Source organism: Hordeum vulgare, chromosome 4H (genome assembly GCF_904849725.1).
Source record: "Hordeum vulgare subsp. vulgare chromosome 4H, MorexV3_pseudomolecules_assembly, whole genome shotgun sequence".
Taxonomy (NCBI): Eukaryota; Viridiplantae; Streptophyta; class Magnoliopsida; order Poales; family Poaceae; genus Hordeum; species Hordeum vulgare.
Window position 1 is genome coordinate 489488373 of NC_058521.1, and position 21788 is coordinate 489510160.

The window sequence follows — 21788 nt, forward strand, 5'->3', positions numbered from 1 at the left end:
CTTCCGGTGTAAATAACGGTTCACGACCTGCTCCTAATATACGCTGGATAAATGAAACCCGTTAAACATTCGTGGGTGCCTTGATTGCCTGCAGGCATTTACAGTGGGAGTTAAAACGGGCAGCCAATGCTGGATCATACATTGATATGCCGTTGGAGGTGTGATGGTAGCAAACTGCCGGCTCGAGTCAATGCCCAGCGCCTGCCTGCAGATCATGTGGTGCAGTTGTCAGGTACTGTAGTTGTTAGGTGATTAAATAAGTTTTTATATGTAATGCAAATACGATGTGAGTAAAACATTATAGGGCTTGGGGGTATTGTAGTTACACGAATTGCGCGGGGATAAGCGGTGTGGATTCCGGCAGGGCGCTGCATGTCCACTCGTGATTTATTGGATTTGTATATTCCACTTCCTTCGTTTTAAAATAAATAATTCAAATCTGCACTAATTCTATACTTAAATTAGTACGAAGTTAAGTCAGGGACGGAGAGAGTAGAAAGGTAAATGCTGCGTGAATAAGAAGGGCCCCTCCTATGTCTCTCTCATCTCACGTCTTCGTCCCGCGGCGTCATGAGCGGTGCCTTCCGTGCTTCAGTGCTCTCCGTTGTACAGCAGCTGCACGGAAGTCGGTACCCATCTTCCATTCTATCCCATGGTCCCATGATGACTCATCCTAAATGGAAATGGAAATGGAAATGGGGTTTGAATCCAACAAATCACAAATGAGCTGGATGCCACTCCTCCCGTTCAGTACGGTACGGACACCCAAGCGGAGCACCGTCTTGTGTTGACAGCCACCCTTTGGAAATCTCCCGGGTCGCTTTCCGCCAACTACTGGCGGCCTGCTCCACCCTTTTTCTCCACCGCGTTCCTTCGGCCTAGCATGGAATGGGCACGCCTACACTCTTCCAAATCGTGATGATGACGCGACGAGCCTTTCGGTCTGATCCGGCTCGATCGGCAGAGCGAAAGCATCAGCTGTTGCATCCTCCGGTGGCCAAATTTCGTGTTCTAACTTTTTGATAAAAGTTGATTCAGACCTGATCCTATATATATATATATATATATATATATATATATATATATATATATATATATATATATATATATATATATTATGTTGTCAGGGTTTATGATGATAGGATATAACACTCTATCGTCAAGGTAAGGATGCACATCATATCGTATTTTTTTTGAAGTATTGAAGTTTGGATCTATCGTCAGATATCTCGACGATAGGGTTGTACATGCTATCGCCGGTCAATTTGACGATAGGGGTCCATCGCGCCAACGTGTACAAGTTTTTGTTAAAGAGTTTCGCGGTAGGCTATTATACAGTACCATATCATCATGTACCCCAACGGTAGTAAAATGGTTAGATTTCAAAAATTGTATAAATCAAGATGAGATTTCCATCAACTTACATATAATAAAAGGACCAAAACATGAAATTTTACTTCTTCCGGGTCCGCTCAACCCCCCGCGGCATGGCGTATTTGCATGGAAGTAATGTTTGGTTCGTTTTGTCAAGATTAAAATAAATAATGTTACTTCATTTTATTTTTCAAGAGATTCTGTTTTCCTAGTATCAGCGCTGTTTGGTTCATTTTGTCAAGAACTAGTAAGTATGCACGTGCAACGCACGCATGTCTGAAACGTAATGAAGTGTGTTGACATGTTATAAACTTAAAACGATTCTATATAGAAATATATAAATGGTATTGATAAAAAAATTATATATCATGTCACTCAAATTGTATTTTGAAAAGTGAAACACCATTGCGATCCAGCAACTAATTGAAAAATCAATGCCACGATGACCAATCTTTTTAAATAAACTGACTTTCGTGATGAACTTACACATGATCAAAAACTCAGTTCTGAGCACATGCAAACAAATAACTGAGGTTATGCAACACTTGCTCAATTCTACCAAGGAGTATTCAATACTTAAACAAAGCTCCTCTATACAAGTATGCTATCTTCTCAAGTGGACATGGTAATCTGACTTGGAAGTATACAGGTAGGAGTATAAAATAAATTTGACTGATTAGGTATGTAGTGTAGTCTCACTTTCTGTATATAGAACAATACGTATGCCCAAATCACAATTATCCCTACAATGTCAGGTGTTCTTACAATAATGTTTGACTTATTATGGATAGAAAACATCACCTTCTATAGTTGGTGTGTATCCTAGTTGGATCACAGAAGATTTTCCAATGATCATTTTCAGACAGTGTAATCCTCTCAGAAAGAATGCATCATATATACGTGTGGGTGGTTTATTGGTGCATCACAACGGACGGACGCAAAAAATGTACTTACCTGGCGATATGCCTGCTTATGTAATAGATGGAGTTTCCTCTCCATTGTGAAGTGTGGACATATCTTCCCAAAAATGGGAAGCTTGGAGTTCCGACAAAATTAGAGCATTGCATATGAAACAGGTATTAAGGTTGGTGTGTCACTTTGGATGGTAGCCATACCATCGACTATTAATCTGCCAGCTTCCCCATCTTTCCAAAGGTTACTATAGTGTTGTGAGTTGCGACACGTAAAAAGCAATAAAACTTGGATCCATCAGTGGATATGCTAGCATGGCCAAGGAGAATAATTTTTTCATTCATTTTGTACCTTTGAAGCCCCAGCTACATTTTTTTGGAAGTTAATTAGCCACAACATCATTCAGATGCTACATCGAATTTGCAACCAGAATTACCTGCAGAATCAATATTTTGTTATCCGTATTATGCGAAGCACCTGAGTACCAGTAGAAAAATGAATCATTGAATGGTTATTTCACAATGCTGCTCAAGCCATAACATCATTGAAAACCGGCAATAAATTTATAAGAACTACCTAGTATTATGTTACCGGCTTATACTAATTATGTCAGTAGCAGTAGTAAGAGTAATCATTAAATGGTTATTTGACAAAGTTGCTCAAACTGCAAAAGGTCATATTTCTATCAGTTCTCGACCGTTTGGGTGACACAAATAAACTAAAATTTCCTGATCTAGCATGATCTCTATTTTTTACATGAAGGTGAACCTAAATGTAAATAAAAGACATTATAAGCATGCGACATATTGCTTCCTCACAACTCATGATTCAATCTCTTGAAACACCAAAACATGTCTTCTTTTTTAATTCAAACTACAATGTGGAGTAAATTTAATAAAATGCATTTCCTTCTTCTTATCTTATATTTCATATTATATATTAACTCAATGGCGTAGAAATTCCCATGCTAAAGGAAGCATTCCAAGGACCACATCACCTGCACCCAAGTGAATCTCTTATGAATCAACAATATATATGAAGCTCGTACCGGCTGCTCGGGAACATAGTCTATCATCTATGATCTATGAACAGAACATACTTCAAGTAGGTTGTTGATCAGATAAATAGTTAAACATATAAAAATAGAGAAAGGAAAAGGCTGATTGTGACTCAAGCAGATAACTTTTATTGTCCATGAATTCTCAACAATTCCTATTGTACAACGAGACATGCTTGAACAAAAATCACCTGCGCAGAACTACAGTTATAGGAAATTATAGAAACTGAATCATGTAGGAAAGTTGTACCTTCTTTGAATGTATTCGAGTGTAGCATGAAAATGTGGTGCTCGGGACATGAAATGCCTGGGATGAATAATTTTGTGGGGAAATCTATCAAAATATGAGCTGGAAGAAAGATTGACTACTTCCAATTAAACATTCCTTTTAAGGAGAGGGAGGGTGCTCACTCCTCAAGCCTTGTGTATAACGTTTTCCTCGCTAGGGAAGAGTTCAAGAAGGTGCCAACCAGAGCACCCATGGCCGCTCTCCGGAAACTCATACAAGCACATGTAGGCTGTACAGACAGGTTTATGCGAACAATAGCATCCACATCATTTTGCTGATGAAATAAACCCGTTTTATTCTTTGGAGAAGCATGACGCATGCCTTTATAATCCACCCCAAGGAACATGTAATTAATTTGATGTGCCTTAGGTGGGAGATAGTGGAGACTTGGAGGGTTGGATATGGTATGTTTGCACATCTCATGATCGAGAAGCTAGTTGGCTAACTGAAAGTGGGATAACTGATGAACAAAATCATCAGAGGCGGATGGATCCAATAAACAAATAAAAACACTAAGTGTAACACACACCAACAACACATAATTCATATGTGGATATAACTTATAACATTAGCTCGTAGACTACGAAACACCATGAAATTAGCGTCAAATAGGCAAGGGTCTCATAATCATACACTCCTCGGGCCGCCACCACATTGCCAAGCCAGCCGAAGAGGCCCTGGTCAGCTCGAGGATAATTAACACGCAGACTGGCCACCACATCCCGGAGAGCAGAGGATCACTACCTGCACCCTAGCGATGCCAAGCAAGCGCATGAAGTTAACACGGTTGGAAGCAGGACAAAATCTGGCAGGTAGAGCACTGGTTGGTGAGTACCTTGTTGGGCGACGGTGAGGGTGATGTTGTAGGTCCAAACGGGCGTGCCGGAGTTGGCGGTCCTATAGCCCTAGTTGGTCGGCACTGCTCGTCGGCCGGGTGCCAGGCTGCCAGCAACAAAACAAAACAAAATCACATGGTCAGATCGAGGGCGATGGAGTCGGCGATCTCGATGGACGGACATGACCGAATGGGCAGTCGAAAGGCTCGCCTCTCGTCGTAGGTCGCCTCTCCCCTCAGGTGGTTCTTGCGCGCTCGCCGGCACTTGCCCGGACTCGGCTCCCACTGCCACGGGCTTCACCGGGGTAGCGGACCTTGCGGGTCTCGTCCTCGCCGGCCATAAATGGGGCCTTTCTAGCCCGCCATCATCTTGCCTTCCACTCAATCAATCTTGTCTCCCCCTCCCCGGCTAGTGTCACCGCCATAAAGCGATCATTGATTCCGCGAATCCACGTAGGGGAGTTGGGCAAGCGCCGCAAGGTGGCGCGCGGTCGTGGGGAGGTCCATCGCTAGGGGGAGGCGCGCTGGAGCAGGATTGGCGGGGAGCAGGCGAGCGACTCGAGGTGGGCGAGCGGTCGCGGCGAGGTCTGTCCACTGCGAGAGCGGCGGAAGACTACGCGACGTAGGGCGCATAGGGCGTTTCCGCGAGTCGTGCATGACGATGGGAGGTGGGGTGCTGATTTTGTGGGATTAGATAGGCACTCGTGATTACAGTTTCCTAATTGACCAGGCGTTCATTTTTCTTTGCGGTGGAATATGTTCAGTCAATGTAAATTGTTAAGTGCACACAAGAGAACAAATTAGATTAAGGCCAGCCATTAGATTGAGTTAATAGGCCTAATCTTATGATGATAATGAGTTTGTGTACACTATGTGGGGTGTGTTTAAAAAAGATAGTGTTTGCTCTTTTATAAGTAGTATAGATGCCATACGGCCGACTCGTCTATGTTTCTGTTTCATATAATCCCCTAGCTCCGCCGCTATTTTGAGCCTTACCGTGCGTGTGCCTGTGCGTCGCGTGGTATATCTACTGGTTTTCTCGTCCACTTTCTTGTGCTTATGCTCTTCCACTTGACGTTACTCATTGCCGCTAACTTGTGCTTTTGTTGGACGATTTCCAGGTGGCTTCCCTTCAGCACTTGGCAGATTCCTTTTTTTTTTTCAGTTGCTTGACAGCATTCTTCTCTGATGACTATCTTCTATCCTTTGTATGTGCACGCTTTCCGGGCGTTGGTGTTTGCTCCATGTAAGAAGATCTCTAGCAAATTTCATATGAAGCCGATCCGTAAAAAATGTTTACAGTTCACAGAAAAATGATTTTACGGGCCGGCGCGGACGTAGATAGAGTCAGATCCCGTAAAACGGACCTGTAAAAAAAGATATTCACAGAAGATGTTCTTTTACGGATCGTCTATGCGGGGTCTGTTCGGATGCGCCGCGTCAAACCACAAGCCGAAAACCCTGTAACTCAGAATTACTAATGTGCAATATAAGAAAAAAGTCAATATTACAATACAATAATCATCCAATTTATAATAATTATTCAAATCACCGAAGCAAAATAAATAATTCAATACAAAACTTGTCCCTTATACAAATCACACATGAATGAAATCAAAATGAATGAAAAAATAGAATGTGTTTACTGCCCAGTCCTTCAGTTATGGTCTCTAGCTGGTTTGACACGACTACCCACATTGTTATAGAAGAACTCTAATTTCATGCCTCTATCATCTTCGATAATCATATTGTGAAGAATAACACAACATGCATGATATTTTTAAGGATTGCTTGTCCCAAAACCGAGCAGGACCACAATAATGACAAACCTAGATTGCAAAACCCCAAGTGCTCTTTCAATGTCTTTTCGGGCTGCCTCTTGTGTCCTTGCGAATTCACACTCTTTCCTAGTTTGCGGGTCTTTGATGCTCTTCACGAATGTGCACCAAGAAGGGTATATACCATTTACAAGATAGTACCCTTTTTCGTATTCATGCCCATTGATAGTGTAGTTGCAAGCTGGATCATCATCACTAGCAAGCGTAGCAAACAAATGAGGCCGTTGCAACACATTGATATCATTAAGAGTACCCGACATACCAAAAAAGCAATGTTAAATTCATAAATCATGTGATGCTACAACCTCTAGCACAATTGTTACATCACAATACTTTGCACAATACATTCCCCGCCATGCTTTTGGGCAATTTTTCCAAGTCCAATACATACAATCTATGCTTCCTAGCATGCCAGGCCAACCTCTTCTATCATTAAATGACATCAAATATTTTGTATCTTCATTGTTCACTGCCCGAAGATATCCAGGACCAAAGACACAGATGATCACTTTGGCAAACCTACGCACTGACTCGATTTTACTATCTTCACCAATGCAAAGGTACTCATCGGCATAGTCATCCGGAATGCCGTATGCAATTACCCGCGTAGCTACCAAGATTTTTTGATATGACTAAATCCCTTCAAGCCCGCCACTTTTTTCTTTGAGTAAAATATATACAATTGGCCTCGCAAGCTTGAACAATTTTCACAAAGAGGGATCTGCGCATACGGTACCTTCTCCGGAAAAGGTGCGACAGATATGTTGGATTGGCCGTGAAGTAGTCTTGCATCAACATCTCGTTCCCAAGATGGCAATTTCGAGGAATGCAAAGAGGGCCGACGGTCCATCCTCGCCGCTTCTTTCGATTCTCTTCTTCGTGCTCCTTCACGACAAGGGCCATCACCAAAGTCTGCTGGCGAAATGTGAGAATCATCGTCTCAACATCCGAGTCATCCGAATCGGATGAATCGTCGAGCAAAAACTTCTCGCACATGCTCAATTCCATCTCCGGCGGTTGCTCTCCGGCCGCGGTGGATTGGCGGATCCAGGGGAGCCGGTGCAGCAGCTCGGTGGAAGAGGGCAGGGGTGCCCCCGCAACGCGATTCAGCCCGCAGATTTGGCCGGAATCACCGACGATGGACGGACGGAACCAATGGCGGGGCGACGGCGGAAGAGGTGGGGAAAGGGTGCGGGCTAAAATGTCCCTCCCACGAACCGCTTTCCTCGGATACATGGCACCGTATAGGCGAGGCAAAAACCTGTGTTTTGGAGGTTGGGGAGAAGATTTTGCCACGGCCCTCGAAAAAGTTTACGGGTCGGACACATTTGCGGGGTCTGATCGGGCAGTATTTTCTGCGCAGACCCGTATTTTGGCGGTTATTTTGCGGGTCGGGGTATTATACGTGGTGTTCTAGAGATGCTTGAAGGGCCCCGATCTGAAATTCCCTTCGGTATACCTGTCCATGGAAACGGATATTGAAGATGCCTATCCAATGCTATCATGTATATGTTCGTCAGTAAAGTATAATTTAAAATTTAAATATAATTTGATCTATATAGGGTGCCAAGTCACATCAACGCTGGATCATATGCCCCATCATAACTAAAAAGAGGCAGGTATGCTTAGATTTTACATGATTGAATCGAAAAGAATATCAGTCCAATAGTCTGTGTAATTTTCTACCCCGTCGAACATGCAATCTGAGCCTTCCTCTCCGATCAAGGTGTGTGCGGTTCCGCCTCCGCTTCTTGAGCCTATCCTCCTTTGCGATCTTTGCTTTGACGCGGAGAGTTTGCCGCGTAGCCGAGCTGATCTCTTGGGCGAGCGTGATGCTCAAATCCTTTAGCACCTCCTCCATCTCCATCTTCAACATGTTCTCCTTCGATTCCATGCATCGACGGCAGAAGAAAGAAGAGGATGGGATAAAAGGGCAGGAATTGAATGAAGAGCGATGGGAGATGAAAGAAGAGAGTGGGAAATTTTGGCGCTGAAACAATGCGGATAGCTACAAAAGCGAGGGCTTCGCCATTCTTTTGTGTGGGCCAGGGAGGTCAGAGTCTGACGTTTCTCGTGTGTGGACTCCCGCAAAACCCCACATGTTTGGTTTCAGTTTGCAAAGAAATCATGGTCCACACTGCACCGTGAACAGATGGGATGAGCATTGGATGGCTTCCGGGCTCTGAACTACTGAATCCGAACAAATACAAACGGTTTGAGGGTCAGTGTTGGAGATGCACTATAACTTTATTTTGTGTTATATTATCTTCCTCATACCATCAGTGGGCATTTTGCATCAAGAATACTAAAAGGCTCCCACATTTACATGATTTTTAAAATGCAAAAATAGAAGAATATAGAAATTAAGCAACTTATCATCTTTAGCCCTACATTATTAATATGGACAATGAACACGGGAAAAACTCCTACAAAAAACTAATAGAGACGAATCCCTCGAAAAAAACCACCGGGAGATTTTTTGAGAAAAAAACAGCATAATATTATCTGGCTAGCATTCCGTGTGAGGGGGTGGCAAACAAACACATTTTGCCCACATTTTTAGTTATAAATAGAAAACAAATCCTACCAAAAACTAGTAGAAACGAACCCTTCGAAAAAAGCCACTAGAGAAAAATATAGAACAATATGATAATGTTATCTGGCTGACGTTAACAATGAGGGGATAGCAAACGAACACATTAATGGTGACAATTTTTAGAAGAAAATACCTTTTTTTTATAGAAACTGGCACGATGTTCTGAAGGAAATGTCATGCGTATTCTAAGAAGTTGTCACCAAAAACATTTGAAAATGTCATCCCTTCCAGCGGAAGATTGTTAGATAACGTCCAAAAAAGACCCTAAGGATTAAGCTTCTATGAATCTATAATTCAATCCGGAACCTGAGCTCACATGCAACCGATGCACAGTAAAATTGAAAACAAAATTAAAAAAATTCCGATTTTTTATGATAAAAGATGCATAAGTGCGTGATGTTCATGCGAAATTTTAGAGCATTTGGGCATTTGAACCGCTCTTAGTAAAAAAGACAAAATCAAGTCAAAACAATGCAAAACAGTAAACCTTTTCACGGACCCCATTTTTTTGTTTTTTTGCTGAGAGCTTCTCAGATGTCCAAATGTTTTTAAATTCGACACGAACATCACGCATTCAATCATCTCTCGTCACAAAAAATTGGAATTTTTTGAACTTTTCTATTATTTTAAATGATTTTACTGTTCATGCCCGGGCTCATCTGAGCCGGGAGCCAAATCACCGCATCCTCTATGAATTTCCTTTTAAAATTCTTTAAATAAAGGAGGTATTATGGCAACTCCAACACATGACTCCAAACGGACGTCCGTTTTACCAAGATTTCGTCCGTTTGCGGTGGCAATGGGGCGGCGTCTGCCCGGATTTCTGTGTTGGGGAACGTTGCATGGTAAACAAAAAATTTCCTACGCACACACAAGGTCTATCCATGGTGATGACCATCTACGAGAGGAGAGATTTTATCTACATACCCTTATAGATCGCTAAGCGGAAGCTTATATAATGCGGTTGATGTAGTCGAACATCTTCGCGATCGAAATCGCAGCCCGTCCCACGATCTCATCACAATCCATCCCACGATCCCATCACGATCCATCCCGATCTAGTGCCGAACGGACGACACCTCCGCGTTCAGCACACGTACAAGTCGATGACGATCTCTGCCTTCTTGATCCACCAAGAGGGGGCGAAGAGGTAGCTGAGTTCTCCGACAGCCTAACGGCGTGGCGGCGATGGTGGTGGAACTGATCCGGCAGGGCTTTGCCGTGCATCGCCGAACCTAATCTAGAGGAAGAACGAACTAGAGGGAGGGAGAGGGGGATGCGCCTTGGATTGCGGTGTGGATGCCCTCTCTCCCCTCCACTATATATAGGAGGGAGGGAGAAGGGGTGGCGCCCTAGGGTTTCCCCTAGGGTTGGCCGACCGCGCCCAAGAGGAGGAGTCCTCCTCCTCCAAGTGGGTTTGGTGGAGGCACTAGGAGGACTCCTCCTCCTAGTCAAACTCCCCCCCTTCTCCACTATTTCGGCTGCATAGGCCCATGAGGCTGGCTGCCCACCCAACTAGGGGCCGGTGCGCCACCTCTTAGGCCTATGTGGCCCCCCGGTAAGGGTGACCCCTCCCGGTGAACCCCCGGAACCCATTCGTCACTCCCAATACACTATCGGAAATGCCCGAAACTTTTCCGAAGCCCAAATACCTTCTTCCTATATATCAATCTTCGTCTCCAGACTATTCCGAAACTCCTCGTGACGTCCGGGAACTCATCTGGGACTCCGAACAACCTTCGGTCACCAACATACACAACTCAACTATACCGAAACATCACCGAACCTTAAGTGTGCACATCCTGCGGGTTCGAGAACTATGCATACATGACCAAGACACTCTCCGGTCAATAACCAATAGTGGGACCTGAATGCTCATATTGACTCCTACATATTCTATGAAGATCTTTATCGGTCGAACCTCTATGTCAAGGATTCAGTTAATCCCTTACACTATTCCCTTTGTCCTTCGGTATGTTACTTGCCCGAGATTCAATCGTCGATATCTCTATACGTAGTTCAATCTCGTTACCGGCAAGTCTATTTACTCGTTCCGTAATACAAGATCCCGTGACTAACTCCTTAGTCACATTGCTTACAAGGCTTGTTGTGATGTTGTATTACCGAGTGGGCCCAGAGATACCTCTTCGTCATACAGAGTGACAAATTCCAGTCTCGATTCACGCCAACCCAACAGACACCCTCGGAGATACCTGTAGAGTACCTTTATAGTCACCCAGTTACGTTGTGACGTTTGATACACACAAGGCATTCCTCCGGTGCCCGGGAGTTGCATAATCTCATGGTCATAGAAACAGATACTTAACATGCAGAAAACAGTAGCAATAAACTAACACGATCACATGCTACGTTCATAGCTGGGTATTTTCCATCACATCATTCTCCTAATGATGTGATCCCATTATCAAATGAAAACTCATGTCTATGGTTAGGAAACCTTGTCCATCTTTGATCAACGAGCTAGTCCATGAGAGGCTCACAAGGGACAGTGTGTTGTCTATGTATCCACACATGCATTTGAGTTCCCAATCAATACAATTCTAGCATGTATAATAAATGATTATCATGAACAAGGAAATATAATAATAAATAATTTATTATTGCCTCTAGTGCATATTTCCAACATTCTGGATGCGTCAGCCACCGTGCCTCCAATGCGCAACTGCTCCCGCAAGCTGGATTAGTATCTTCTCGATGCGTTCATTATTGATTTATGGATTCTCGATCTTACATGCTTTTTTCTTCTTCGAGTCTAAAAAATTAGACGTTGCTTCTCCGTATCTAGTCTCATTTCTAGCGTCTATTCTAGCAAGAAGTGCATGGACATCTACCAAATATCATTCTATCAATAGATCGATGTATTCTTCTTCCCAACACCAAAAATTGCATCCTTCCTACACAATAACTTTTTGTGTATAAGTAAAAATGCGTCGAATCTAGAAGCACAATTGAAGCAAACTAGCACATACCCCATCATTTTTGCACATGACGAACACCCATCCGAGATGTTCCGATGTTGTAGACATGCGGCGCACGACCTTCCGTGGATAGTCGTCACACTTCACGAGCGGAAACAATGAGATGATGAGCCTTTGGGCCAGCACCGAGCCTGGACGACGGACGTCGATGTATTTGCTGGTGAACCAGCGATGGGGTAGATTCGAGCGGCTAGAGATGGAGTCAATGCTTGCATGTTGTTGGAAATATGCCCTAGAGGCAATAATAAATTAGTTATTATTATATTTCTTTGTTCATGATAATCGTTTATTATCCATGCTATAATTGTATTGATTAGAAACACAGTGCATGTGTGGATACAAAGACAAAACATTGTCCCTAGTAAGCCTCTAGTTGACTAGCTCGTTGATCAAAGATGGTCAAGGTTTCCTGACCATAGGCAAGTGTTGTCACTTGATAATGGGATCACATTATTAGGAGAATCATGTGATGGACTAGACCCAAACTAATAGACGTAGCATGTTGATCGTGTCATTTTGTTGCTACTGTTTTCTGCGTGTCAAGTATTTTTTCCTATGACCATGAGATCATATAGCTCACTAACACCGGAGGAATGCTTTGTGTGTATCAAACATCGCAACGTAACTGGTTGACTATAAAGATGCTCTACAGGTATTTCCGAAGGTGTTCGTTGAGTTAGTATGGATCGAGACTGGGATTTGTCACTCCGTGTGACGGAGAGGTATCTCGGGGCCCACTCGGTAATACAACATCACACACAAGCCTTGCAAGCAATGTGACTTAGTGTAAGTTGCGGGATCTTGTATTACGGAACGAGTAAAGAGACTTGTCGGTAAACGAGATTGAAATAGGTATGCTGATGCCGACGATCGAATCTCGGGCAAGTAACGTACCGAAGGACAAAGGGAATGACATACGGGATTATATGAATACTTGGCACTGAGGTTCAAACGATAAGATCTTCGTAGAATATGTAGGATCCAATATGGGCATCCAGGTCCCGCTATTGGATATTGACCGAGGAGTCACTCGGGTCATGTCTACATAGTTCTCGAACCCAGAGGGTCTGCACACTTAAGGTTCGACGTTGTTTTATGCGTATTTGAGTTATATGGTTGGTTACCGGATGTTGTTCGGAGTCCCGGATGAGATCACGGACGTCACGAGGGTTTCCGGAATGGTCCGGAAACGAAGATTGATATATAGGATGACTTCATTTGGTTACAGGAAGGTTTTCGGGCATTACCGGTAATGTACCGGGAATGACGAATGGGTTCCGGATCTTCACCGGGAGGGGGGACCACCCACTCGGGAGGGCCCAAGGACCTTGGGGGTGGCGTACCAAGTAGGTGGGGTCAGCCCAAGGCTGTCTTGCGCAAGAGAAAGAAAAACCAAAAGAAGAGAAAAAAAAGGAAAGGTGGGAAAAGAGAGAAGGACTCCACCTTCCAATCCTAGTTGGACTAGGATTGGAGGAGGACTCCTCCTCCCCTTGGTGGCGCAGTCCTTGGGGCTCCTTGAGCCTCAAGGCAAGCCTCCCCTCCCTCCTCCTATATATATGGAGCAATTAGGGCTGATTTGAGACAACTTTTTCAAGGCAGCCCGACCACATACCTCCACGGTTTTACCTCTAAATCGCGTCTCCGCGGAGCTCGGGCGGAGCCCTGCCGATATTAGATCATCACCAACCTCCGGAGCGCCGTCACGCTGTCGGAGAACTCATCTACCTCTCCATCTCTCTTGCTGGATCAAGAAGGCCGAGATCATCGTCGAGCTGTACGTGTGCTGAACGCGGAGGTGCCGTCCGTTCGGCACTAGATCGTGGGACGGATCGCGGGACGGTTCGCGGGGCGGATCGAGGGACGTGAGGACGTTCCACTACATCAACCGCGTTCACTAACGCTTCTGCTGTGCGATCTACAAGGGTACGTAGATCGGAAATCCCTCTCGTAGATGGACATCACCATGATAGGTCTTCGTGTGCGTAGGAAATTTTTTGTTTCCCATGCGACGTTCCCCTACACATGTGGCATCGTGGCATTGTCGGGGATGTGTGGTCCGGTACCCGACCAGTTCATGGCACGACGCGGCCTCTGGTAGCCGGGTGAGATCAAATTCGCCCGAATCAGCTCCAAATCCGATCGTCGGATGCGTTGGAATTAGGCGGTCGTGGTTGGACATCTCGGCTGCCGAAGTTGTGACAAGGGTAGGGGAGCGTGCGGTCCAGCTGGACACCCACATAGCCGAGAAAAATGGCGGCGATGGCGGCTAGGGACGAGAGGGGAGTGGGTCGGGGGTGTGGCTAGAGTGAGGGGAGGGGAATAGAAAAAAGGCACATGTATCCCTGGGTCACGGAGGACAAGGATACACGTCACACCCGTCCACGCGTGTCTTTTTGTCTGCAAACACGCGACTCAAAATTGAGCCTAGAATGGGTCAAAAACAGATAAAGACGAACATTGATATGCTTGCACTTGCATGTTAGATCGCTTGTTCTGTTTGTTTACCTCAAATGCGTCTAGACCATTTGGGATGCCCTTAAGAACATCTACAACAGGACATAACAAATATGACCCTAAACGTTCGCGGATGCGCCTAGTCAATGACCGTGCATTTCTCCTATTTGTCCATCCGCGCAGCCACACTTTTATTTTTTTTCATATGTTCGGTCACTTGGACGTGATTGACTGAGTGGAAAAGAGAGAAAGAAAAAATAAATAAAGAAAAAAAGTGGTTCGGGGTGGGGTCACGTCTTACATGGCGGGGGGCGCGATCGCACGCGTTCGCGAGCCCTCATATCCTCTCTATATTTAAGTTGAATACGAGAGTTCGCGCACATACCAGATATATATAGATAATATGAAGGGTCCGACTGAATCATTTTTTTTCTCCTATTCGAGCACTGATCGGGCACGTTCACACACGTATGAGGGATCATTTGAGGCTCAACCAGGCTATTTGGGTACCCGAACCCGAACCTAACCAAATTACCCGAATTGTCGGGTAATTCAGGTATCGGGTTAGGTTCAGTTCTCATTTTCTGGTTATTCGGTTTTTTGGTTAGGGTTCGGGTTCGAGTCTGAAAATCCAAAATACCCATACAACCGAATTATTCATACTAGCGAAATTATTCATGCTACTATTACCTTGACATGCTACCCGTATTAACTAAAATACCCATACTATCCAAAATACCCACCCTACCCTAATTATTCATATCAAAATTTGATGCGTGCTTCGAGTATTTTAGTTTTTTTGGGTATCCGAATTACCCGAATCAAAATTTTGAAATAATTTCGATTCAAGTATTTTTTAGTAAAATAATCTGATTTTCATTTTTAAATACCTGAATTATTCATCACACGAACTACTCAAACCTAAATAACTAAAATACCGGAACGCCCAGCTGATTTGAGGCGTCGGATTCCACAAGCTCAAACTATCGGCCTAGCAGCCGAGAGACCAGGTAATGATCACCTTCACGTGTTGATGGGCATGAACGACCAATTCAGGTCCCGAGACCAGCGGTCAACAGGGCCGTAAAATTTCTTATGGCACGGTCAGGGACTTGTTAATTGAACTTACGTGTCTTCGGCAGGAGGCAGGAAAATATTCTCTGAGGAGACGTGCAGGTGCGTGTAACGAGCTGGCAATAGATGCGACGACAGTAACCGCGAGGGTTTTGCCGTGCCAGTACGGCCAACTTGTTTGGTCTGGTGTGGGTGAAATTGTCTGACAGCGGCAGCGAGTCAGCAAAAGTATAAAACCTGAACGTCGCGTCCGGGCAGATCGATGCCGGTCCATTGGATTGGATCATCGGCTGCGTGCAAGAGACTCTCGTGAATCGTGATCGAGTCCTCCCGGTAAACGTCACCATTCGGATTTTCTTCGACAGAAGGAGGGTCCAGAAAGCCCGAGAATCTGCGATAAAGCAGCTCCGGGGTTCCAATCAGGCCTTTATTTATTTACTAGTAAATATGCCCGTGCGTTGCAACGGAAGAAAATATACTAAAAAAACACAACATGCAAGGCACGAAAATCAGGCTTGAAGATACATATACTCTTATGACGAACGTGTACTAAATCCTCATGCACACCAGACAACATTATCTTTTTCTCTATAGCCGTTATCCCAGCTCACAAATTACACAGTTTACTTGAGCTCAGTACAATTTCATTGAAATCTCTGTATTTTTTTCTAGTCATTGATAAATAATATGGTCAATGACAGGAAAAATGCCTCTGTGGTAATAGATCATTTGTCTCTTTCTTTTGTTCTGACGCAGATGGTAGGACATATATAGTTATCTGGAAAGGATGGAGGGTAGGGCAGAAGGTAACTGAGAAGAAATATGTCACAAGTTTAAGAGTAAACAACAAATGGTTGACAAGGCAGTTTGATGAATACACTTCTAGGTACAATACAACAGTAGAATTTGAGAAACATTTTACTGTTGTTCTTGGGACTAAGGAGTGGTCAGGAAATCTCATGTGCAATAGAAACTTAGGGTTCCGAGTACAATACAGCAGCAGAACTTCATAAACATTTTACTCCTGTTCTTTGGATTAAAAAGTGGTCAGGAAATCTCATGTGCCCCCATCTTCCTTTTGTGTGACGGCTGCCATTATGTACCTAGGTAAGTAATACGAAATATGTTTTTCTTTCTAAAGTAAGAATGTTTTGCTAGAAAAAAGCATACTACCTCCATTGCAACTTGCAAAGACACATGAAGATATGATCAATTCGTTTCAACTCCTTCAAGTGAGTTGTTTCCTCATATGACTTTGATTCAGGAGCTGTCCCATCAGACTATGTTCCCTGTGTAAACAACACAAACAAATATTCCACTCACGCTAGTACTTTTGTTTGCAAATTGCAGTAAATAAAAAAATGCAAAATAAACAGAAGCAACAGAAATTGTGAAGTACTCCCTCCATTTCTAAATATAAGTCTTTTAAGATATTACACTATGGACTACATACGAACCAAAATGAGTGAATCTACACTCTATAGTATATCTATATACATCCGTATGTAGTCCGTAGTGCAATCTCTTAAAAGACTTATATTTAGGAACGGAGGAAGTACAACAGTAGCAAGCCACCATTTTCCTGCAAGTGATCTTGCATAACCAATGCCAACTATCATTATTACAGATCATTAGAATGTCGAGGTAAGAAGTAGTTTAACCACCAAACTGTACTACAGTACTAAGTTCTATTTTGTTCCAAACAGTGTGTCACTTCACATGGGCTCAAGCTTATATGTGGTAACTCCCAATCAATAAACAAAACAAATACCTTTGAACAGTTAAGTAAGCACATAGATTCCAATATCATAGAAAGAGAAGTAAGTATAAAAAAACTTGTGAGCAAAAAAACCATGAAACTATATTCAAATTCATGCTTGAATCTTTAGTCGCAGAATATCGTAAAATTGCCTACATATAACTTTGTACCTGCACACCCATAATTTTGCAAAAATTGACCTACACATACATCTCAAATCTTCTTTCCAATCCTAATAAACAACCGCCACACACTAATCAATGTTCAAACTGGCTGGCAGACCATGTTATAGAAACCAGATCTACCACAATTCTGGAAATCCTGTTGGGTAGCAGGATTTCTAACATTAGTAGGTTTTATATAATATCATTCCCATTTAATCAAGGCTAGAATCTGAAGCTTGACCGAAGAACATCACAGAAATGAACTTGACTAAGTAAATACTCCAAGATCAACAACTCGTTTGCTGGTAAGTACCAAGATTTTGATACTAACAAAATCAAAACCCCAAGCCTAGTGATACTAACAGCAGGGTAAGAAATCTTCAGGGAGAAAGGTAACTTGGATACTTGAAATGTCGTGGCGGAGGTGATGTTCCTCGTTCCCATGCTCCAGCATCACCAGATCCATGCAACCCCGTATAGAATGCCGCTGCTCGCTGTCCCGCCTCCCAGATAACGTCCAATAAAGTAACTCAATTTCCAAAAGTTCTTTCTCATACATGAGTATCAAAGGTCTCATGAATGAAGTTGTTGAGAATGATAACGATGTACTACGCAACCGTAACTGCTTCAGTAAACAGTAACTTCGAACATAGTTCAGTTTCATAAAAGGAAAATAACATTATCTCTTGCTGTACATAATGGAATATATAGGCTAGTCTACATTTGAGCACACCCTAGTGTTGCGTTGCTTTCATAGACTCCACGGGATGACGATGGCCACTTGTTGAAGCCCTTTTTAACCCGCTCTGGAAAAGAAAAATCCTTGCTAAAACACACGAGGCAAGCACCATGAAAAAGGAAACAAATCGGGCCAAGGATACCCATGGATGCCGGTATTCCGGCAAGCTCATGATCCAGGTTCAGAGCCAGCACTCGTTCCCGGACAACTGACAGGGGCCACATCTGTGGCTCCCATTCCCTTACTACTGAACGCTGCCAACTTCACCCGGGAACCAGAAATGAACATGCTAACAATGGACCATCCAGTCCGGTCCAAAACTACCAAACATTGCAGATGCACAACTACCAAAAAAGTGTCTATTAGAAAGGAGATGCGATGTCGGCTTTGATTGTGATGCTTCAGTCACTCCAACACACAAAAATGGTGTAGATGTCGTCTCCAACGACAAGGTCTTTTCTTCTCACTTCTGATCTTCTCACTCCCTCTATTATGACTCAGGGGAGCAAACTCACCAGGAGCTGGTGGTGTCAAAAATTCAGCAGATCAGCCACACCCCCGAAATCTCATCAGACTACAACATCAACCATCTAATTATCAATCAATCAATCAATCACCTGGAAGGGGCCTGCGTGACACGCACGGTGGTCACAGCCGGCCACCGCACAGAGCACCGCTGCCGCATAGATGCTGCCGACATGGCCGGGCTGGTCCACCTCCCTCCGGCAGCCCGTCATGGGGTTCCAAACGACAAGGGAATCGGGGTCGAAGCAGTCATCGCCTCATCGGCGAGGAGAACACGTCCATGGTGGCAGTCCCACGCAGCGTAGCGGAAGTTCTCCCAGTCGTCGTCGGGAATGCGCGCACGGAATTTCGTGGTGGGGAAGAAGTACGGGTGGTTATCTTCGGAGATGGAGCGCCAAGAACAATGGAAGCCCAGCATGGGGGGAGCTCCATGAAAGTCGCGGTAGCGAGCATGGAAGCGAGGGTCGGAGAGGAGGGCGAGCCAGACCATGCTGACGAGGGAGGCGCAAAGGAGGTGCTCGGGCTCGTCCGGCGGGAGGCGGAAGAAGACCTCCTCGAGGAGCGCGTCCCGCAGCGGCGGCGGCATGGTGGGTGGATGCGGCCAGGGTTTCGCGGTGGGGGCGAGCCACACCTTGCTGACAAGGGAGGCGCAAAGGAGGTGCTCGGGCTCGTCCGGCGGGAGGCGAAAGAAGACGTCCTCGAGGAGCTCGTCCGGCAGCGGCGGCGGCATGGTGGGTGGATGCGGCCAGGGTTTCGCGGGGACGGAGCAGGTACATGGGGATGGGGAGGTAAATGGACTGCGGGTTGAATTCCGAAAACTACAGGGGTGTTTCTATAAAAACGAAACGTTTTTCTGTTTGTATCACTTAAAAACGTACCGCGGGTTGAATACCGGAAAATCGAAGGGTGTTTTGTAAAAATGCCGCCACGGCAGAAGCGCTGCACGCTTTATTATTGGGATTGGGATGGACTATGCAGCGGCGCCGCACCTTGGCGTTCCGGTGCAGCGGCTGCTTTACACATGCATACACATGCATTGTAAATCCATGATCTATTAGTATTACTAAGTTAAGTATTATCATCATTTAAAAAAGTAAGCTAAGTATTGCCATAACGCGGCTAGTCCCCTCTCTCTCTCCTATGCATGCATGGGATGAAATCAACAAAGATTTTCATTAATGTTTGAAATTCAAAAAGTTTTATCTACGAAACCGTTAATTCAATCGATGATCCGCTTTCACCATTGACTTTCTCGTGATGAGTTCTTCGAAACTAGATCCCATGTCGACATGTTTCGTCAATATTTTTTTCATTCATACTTGCCATATTTTTTGACTCACTTGCCATATTATTAACCACTTACTTGTGTAAGAAAAATAACTTGATTGACACTTTTTAATATTGTTTCGTACAAAGCCTTGTAGCAGTTTTCATTATACATGATATAAAAAAATGTCATGGGTTGTGTTTGTCAATTTAAATATGCCAACTTGTCATGTTTACATACAACTTTGCCAGAAAACTATTTTGTGTGCTTGTTAGTTTAACTATGCCGAGTTGTCATATTTAGAAACGATGATCAAAAAAGATTTCTTTTGATCACCGGTTCTAAATATGTTGAGTTGTCATATTTTTGCCCGTAATCGCTTAAAAAAAGTTGTTTGTGCTTGTCATTTTGATTATGTCGAGATGTAATATTTATACGCAATTTTGAATTTTTTGGCAATTAAGTTATTTTTATCAGACAAGTAAGTACTTACTAATATGATAAGTAAGTGTAACAAATGTGATAAGTACGAGAAAAAAAAATGTCAAAACATGTCAAGATGGGATCTAGTTTTGAAGATTTTGTCGAAACAAAGTCAACGACGAAAACGGATCATTGATCGAATTAACAGTTTAAGAGATAAAAGTTTTTGAATTCCGATCATTTAGAATAAACGTGATGACATCATGTATGCATGCATGCATGACCCGCCGCACGGGATGTTGAGAATGCGGCGCTTCTCGATAGATTTTTCCTTATTATTAGGGGAGATATACCAAAACACTATTTCCACACACTGAAAAAATCCGAAAAATATATATACACTGATATGTATTCGTAATACAAGAGTATAAATTTTCACTAGCATTTATGCTCTTATATAGCGTATACAAAAAAGACAAATACATGGATTAAAATGGCTTTAATTTTATTGTGTTTGGGTCAGATATTTATCTTTTTTATGTAGCACGTAAATAGCCGAATTACCTGATGAAACTTTTTACACAGTTGACTATCATATATATGTATTTGAACAAAAAAACTGTATTTTTTTAAAGCTTTTAAGTATATACTTTTTTTTATATACCAGGCTCGCTGGAGCCGGTCTGTGTAACGCCGCTCTTCAAAATATGGTATTATGCATATCAAAAGTTCTAGGCCAACTTCAGTGCACACACCCAAACGAAAGTCCGTTTTAATTTATTTCGGATGCGATTTGGGCATTATAAGGATTGCACACACTCGTTGGGAGCATGTGCGCCCAACGCACATGAGGCGTGCGGACCTCAAACGAACGCCGCCCCCTCCCGTTCCGAGCTCCCACACCTCGTCGTCACCGCCCTGTCCGGCCTCGTCGCAGTGCTGCCCCGCCCACATCCACGCCTCGCCGTCAGCTTGCACGCCATGAGCTCGACCGCCACGCACCGCACCGAGCCGTCGTTGCCTCGCGCTGCCCTGAGACACTTGCACGCGGCGGCGCCGTCGCCCGCGCGCACCTGCAGCTCGTCGGGGCAGGTTTGCGTCAGGTCCTTGCGGCATGATGTGGTGACTTAGCTGAGCTCATGTCGTGCGTCCATGGAGGTCGACTCAAGTGTGGTTGCGACCAACATATCTATATTTTTTATTGTTTTATGTTATTATATTATTAATATTGAATAATTATATGCATTTATAGATTGTCTTATATTATTTTTGACTAACCTATTAACCGAGTGTCTAGTGTCAGTTGTTGTTTTCTGTGTGTTTTTTGACTTTTCAGGAAACCAATACCAAACGAAGTCCAAATGTCATAAAACTTTTTGATGATTTTTTCTAGACAAAAATAAGACGTGGAAGCTTAGGAGAGAGGTCACGCACCACCTAACAAGGCACCCGGGAGGTGTAGGCGTGCCCTGATTCCTTAGAG